Below are 6,000 nucleotides of genomic sequence, written 5' to 3'. Positions count from 1 at the left end.
GAGGAAGGAAACACCGTTTGGTCAAGATCCAAGCACTACATAGTCACGGAGGACTGAATGTCCTCTCTTCACTAGAGCCAACGCACAAAAACAGGCTCACTCACTCTTTTTACCCTTTCATTCTCTTTCACTCGTTCTCTCCCCGACATCCGGTCTCTCCGGTCTGTCACTGGTCCAGGACAAAAGGTCAGGCATAATCACTGGGCTACTTTTAGATTCAGTTTCAGAATGTCGCCACACATAGACTGGCACAAGTGTTGCTGTATGATTTATTTTGCTCTGGTGGTCGCACCGCGACAGTCTAATTACAGACTGCAGACCTGCGAGAAGAGAGGATTTTGTCCCATTCCCACTTAAGTCAACCATCTCACGCTTATTAAGTGACACAAACACCTTGGTCTCTCTTAAAGGTAGTCTTTGATTTCCCTTGTTTCGTAACTTTGTCCTTATTCCATAATCCAATTTCATAGTAGTTTCTGTGTTTATTGGTTTCTGAGAAAGTATGACACACAAAACAGTGCTGTATTTGTACATAATATGTTTATGTACAAAGAGGATCATTTGTTTTGGATCCTCTGGAAAAAGGGAAGCTGACACCTGAGAGTTTGGTGAAGTGTGCTCTATGTTTGTAAGCAGTTAATCTTTGTCCGGTTAATTTGGCCTTATTCCGTCCCTATTTTTGTCCAGATGTATTTTCGGCAGAACACTTTGCTTTCTTGGGTTAGGGTTAGGGGTACTATTTTTTTTTAACAGTGTGAAACTTTGTGTTACATACCCCTCACTGATCCTCTGGCGTGGTAACTGACATATTGCTACTTATACACGCAAGTGTGTGCATTTGAGACATGTTGGGTGCACACTTGTATTTTCTGTTTTCCAGCCCCAGCGCTTCCATCGAGCGGCTGTCTGTCCTATCTGTCCCTTCGTCACAGGCAAAGTGCAGGGTGGCTATTATGTTGAATGTGTGTAGGCTTGGATAGCCCATTCCTCCCCATTTAGCCCTATTTCAGGCAGCATATCATGTAGCTTCAGAGTTACATTTTATCTTTATAGTAACAATATCCCTGTTGCCTTAAGAGTTTGTGGTCAGGTTATTTTGTCTGCAAGGAGAAGCATACAAGGAAAGCTAAGAGCTATTGATTGTTCTGTGTCTGTGTGTGTGTGTGTGTGTGTGTGTGTGTGTGTATGTGTGTGCGTGTGCGTGTAGCTATTAGTTTCTTGGTTACATTTCCCAGAATCGTCTTTTTTCCCCCCCCTCCCCTCAATGTACTCTGGATTCGTTGGCTTATATCAAACGCTATCTGGCTGAAAGACATGGCAAAATTCTTGGGTTCCCTCTCTGCATATCAATTATACTATACTCTTTACAATAGAACAACATATGGTCTTAACTCTTAGCTGTGTAATTTAGCTACTCCAGAGATGTAATCATAAAAGCTGTTTCGGGGCCACTTTGATTTAAAGCTTACAGACCTCAACCTTGACCCTAAGTCTCAAAGTGGTGATTTGGGGGATGCCTTGGAGCGTCCATGACGCATTCTCCTTTTTTTTTGTTTGCGCACACCTACCGTGGTTTGTCAAGGAAAATCAGCCTTTGCTGAATTTGGCATGAACCCGATGTCTGTTATCTCCAAAGGTCCAATGTGACAGCACTCTCTTCGTTATTGTCAATGCCATCTAAATGTGTAGATAAACTGCTGACTTCTGAGTGGAGTGACAAAATTAAACAGTTGTGATCTGTGTTAAATGCCAAAACGAATCCTTGTTTTATAACTCTCCCACAAGACAGGAATAATGACTTGAGAGAGAATGAGAATTGAAACGTAAGCTGATAAAACAGGGGCCACGAAGCAGAGCGGCACAGTATATCCTGTTTTCAGACTTGTTGTTGTTCTACTGGGCAGAATAGGCAGCGCTGTGAGACTGCACCTCTCAAGCCACACCAAGCAGACGAGTACTTTCTGTAATGGAGTCACCTGTTTTTGTGTTGTCTCACAGCGAGACAACCCAAGGCAACCCTGTTTTCGGTAATGGGCCTGGTTTTGCGTGCACGTGTGCGCGCGCGTGTCTTCAGAATGCTTTTCCAGGTAATGTCCCCTGTAATGGAACAATGCTTAGGTTGTGGTGGTGGTGTGGTGTGTGAAAGAGTCAAGCTACCGAGTTTTTTGAAGGCTTGCCCCAGCTTGTCTCCGGGGAAACCAGACCAACTGCACCGGAGAAGCTTGGAGACAAACACACCGTCACACGCATGCGCATGCACACACACACATACACCCCTACTTGTACACACCCTTGCACACAAAGGAGCACTTTGGCTTTGACGCATACCTTGAGTCTTGCAACATGTGGGCTCATGCTTTATTCAGGGTTGGACCATTTTGGTCAACGGTGTATTTTTGTCATACTACACAAAACAATAGGGAGTGGTCGAGGGTTTGCCTCATATTCACGATGACATCAACTTGTCTTTTTTATTGGATGCGTATTTGTAAGCTTTTGTTAGATAGTATGTTTTTCATTAATGAAAATAATGACTGTCTTGGTAGTCAGTATTGGCAGGAGCAGTCGAATCTTTAGTGACCTACTTCGGCCTATATTAATGTATTGGTTATTTGATGTTTTTCAATAACCTTTAATATATTCAGCCTTTTGTCTGCTAAGCTGCTATTTTGAACATTCATAACTTATCGAGTAATTACTTATTGCAGTATTGTGAAGGACTCACAATTGAAATGAAATGGGAGAAGACATTTTGAAAATAAAATTAAAAACATGTTTTAGTGCAATTTTGATTTAAAATCTCAATAACGCAAAATATAGGAAAGTGGTAACTGCAAATGACACAGCACCAGTGGAAAATCAATGTAAATTCTGTGGCTGAATAGCCACCTTGAAGATGTCTTTGATGAAGGCATTTTAATAACCTAATGGCCCCACAGTGGCCATTAGTATTGAGCTCACTACACTCCAGAGTGTAGTGACCAATGAAAAGTTGTCAAACCTTTTGAGTTGAAGAAGTAAAATATCCCTGATCTATTAACCTTTCCTGGACAAATGCAAGTTCTGTGTAAAGTAGCAGTAGTCTACTTGTAGTAGTTTTACTTACTAATAACACTAAGCTACGTGGGAGGAACTAGGTAAGAGCAATAACTTACGAGAGTTGGCAGCAAATAAGCTGCCGTTACTGCAGCGGTACCATACGGTACCTACTCATTATGCGGGGGAGGTGAGATCAGCTTAGCCAGCGCTCAGTGACCCTAACCAGAGTTTCTGTTAGAAAAAATGGTGCCAGTAAATATGCCCTGGAAGATTTCAATTTCCCGGACAAATGGGAGAGATTCAGGTCAAATATTATTTGTGTTTATCGAGCTTAAAAACAATTGATTAGCGGGCTATATAGAGAGTGACATCATCAAGGCATGTAGATGTATAATATGTTTTATTGAATATTCAATATAAAATAAGTCCCGCCAGTGAACGCCATTGTAAAAATAAGTAAATAAAAATTACGATTAATTACATTAACAATAAGTAACAAGTGCAGCCACTTTAATCAACGTTTCATTTAAAAACAATTTTGATAAAATCAAAACTAAATTAATATGGCAAGTAGGTCTAAATAAATAATAAAGTTTGTGGTCCCGCCGACATGTTTTACTCAATTAATATTTACTATCTGCTTTGGGTCGGAACTTAAATATCCAAAAAAAACACCAAACTTTGAATGTATGTGTCCCAACGATACATTGTTTTTCTACTTCTCAGAGTTCTGGACGCTGTGGCTCTGTCTCCGCTCTGTGTGTACTGTGTTTACAAGTGCGAAGTGCGGGGATTCGTTTTATATCGACAAATGTGATTGGTCAGATGTGAAAGATCAGCTTTAGATCGTCCAAAGTCATTGTCTTTCCGTTGCAACTTGCTGAGGGTGGAAGTGAACAGGTCCGCAGAATTTTTTATCGAAATCATCCAACCTCAGCGGACGTTATGACCGGAGAGATTTATATATGTTGGACTTCAACAGATTTTTCCGGTCAAAAACCAGCAATTACTGGATAACGGAAACGCTAACCCTAACCTTTGATAGAAGACAAAGGTAATTCTCATAATGCATCAGGGCTGAATAAGGTGCTGGTCTTGTTGAAACCAACAAGACTTTTACATTTGCCACATGTTTGTACAGTCGCAATACCTTACGCCCTTCTAGATTTGTTGCCATGGGCCGTTTTTTTTCTCACAGACTATGGGAAATGTAAAAAATTATATTTACCGCAATTATGACATTGTAGAATCAACGCAGAAAGCCTTGCATCTACCTTCCAAACTGTTCAGTGAATTTATATTGGTGAGAAAATTATCAAAGCCTGAAACATAACTTATTGAGGAGGTTTAACTGAGGGCTGCCCCCCAAATAAAACATTTCCTAGACGATTATTAGTCGTCACTTCAGGCCTTTAGTCGACTAATTGTTTTGTGCATCACGCTTTCTCAATCTCAGTCTCGTTCCCGCAGTCTGTCGGTATTCACTACACTAGCGTTCGCAATGGCCACGCCCCCTTACTGTAAAATAACATGGGTCCTCGCTTAACGACCTGGTCCTAGGAACGGGAGGCTTTTCAGCGTCTCGGTAAGTGAACTGTGTTTCCCCATGTAATCTAACGGGAATATTTAACTCCACGGTTTAACTATTTATAAATCAAACTCGGCTTTGAAAATGCGCTGAGAGATAAAAGAACATAAAGGAACACGAATCTGGAAAAATCTCATTTTCCCTCTAAAAAGGTTTTTTCAAGTTATTTGGCAGCTCATGGCAATTTTAGAAATGCGCGACAATGCGGGTTTTGCTGTGGTGGGTCACATATATATATATACAGTATATATGCATATACAGTATGTGTGTGTGTGTGTGTGTGTGTGTGTGTGTGTGTGTGTGTGTGTGTGTATGTATAAATATGTATATGTATATAAAAGCTTCTAAAAAAACCCCAAAAACAAACAGGAAACAAACAGCGCACCGTGGCCCAGGCAGGAGCACAGTGTCTCACCGGGGGGCAGTGCGTAGGATTAAAACAATCGCTATAGGCAGGGGCACAGAGAAAGTGTCCCCAATACGCACAGTTTAGTTCCCTACGCACTTGTTTCGTTCTATTAGGAGACGTAAAATTAAAACATACTGTGCTGGTGTGCCGATCACCCCCCCCCCCACCCCCCGCTGCTACGTCGGTACCGTCGGAGTGAGGCTGGTGTGCAAATTGTGCCCCGATGGCTCCCTCTCTGCGCCTCGCCCTCCACCCAGGGATGGCGCGCAAAGCGGCTGCCTGTCTCGCCTAATTGGTGAGATTGTGTAACGTAAGAAAAAAAAAATAAACACTTGGAAATTTGAAAATTGCGTTCTGTTAAATTGCAATGTGGGTTTGAATTTGATTATTCGTTCAGCCCTCATTAAAACACCACAAAATGTCATTTGCTCAAAGCAGCTCCTGGCATGTAGTGGATGTAAACCTATCCCAGAATACAATTATTTGGCAATAAAATGTTATAGCAAGCACAGCCTTTTAAAACTGAAACTGGGTACAACTTCAACAGCGTATCCCGAGGTTTGCTATGCATAGGCTGCATCTACTTTATTTATAGGTCAGTGCACAGAGAAGATGGGGGAGTGTTCCAAGCCTACTTGTCTCTCTAACCAAAATTGCATGTCAAGCACAAGTATTTGGAAGTTTCCCACGACGAAGTTCAAACGATAAGTTCTTGCAGCCACAGAAAAGAAAATATAAAAAAACCTAAAGAGAAAAAATAAAATATCAAAACTGTATGTCCTGAAAAGTAAATCGAAGGAGTCGCTCATTTAAACACATTGAGTGTTCAACCTGTCGCCTATTGTCGACTTGTACGCTGTTCTGTTTTTGGATTAATTGTATAGTTATAGTTACTAGGTAGTAGATCCTCAGTCTATACCTTCATATTCTTTCTCTTATAAACTGAAAATGAACTCTTGTTCAA

The 6,000-nt window shown here is 41.2% G+C and overlaps 2 protein-coding genes across 2 annotated transcripts in view; one reads left to right on the top strand and one right to left on the bottom strand.

The window, feature by feature from the left end:
- Window positions 1-159, bottom strand: part of cep78 (centrosomal protein 78) — a 14,270-nt gene extending 14,111 nt beyond the window's left edge. Inside the window, exon 1 of the mRNA XM_080003815.1 lies at window positions 114-159. The gene's annotated coding sequence lies outside the window, so the exon portion shown is untranslated. The remainder of the gene's footprint in view (window positions 1-113) is intronic.
- The window catches only part of lifra (LIF receptor subunit alpha a), a 30,020-nt gene that overhangs the window by 1,987 nt on the left and 22,033 nt on the right, over window positions 1-6,000 (top strand). The window lies entirely within an intron of this gene.

Source organism: Zeus faber (assembly GCF_960531495.2).
Source record: "Zeus faber genome assembly, chromosome: 7".
Classification (NCBI taxonomy): domain Eukaryota; kingdom Metazoa; phylum Chordata; class Actinopteri; order Zeiformes; family Zeidae; genus Zeus; species Zeus faber.
Note: the sequence above shows the minus strand (reverse complement) of the source record. Positions and strands in the feature narration are given on the sequence as shown.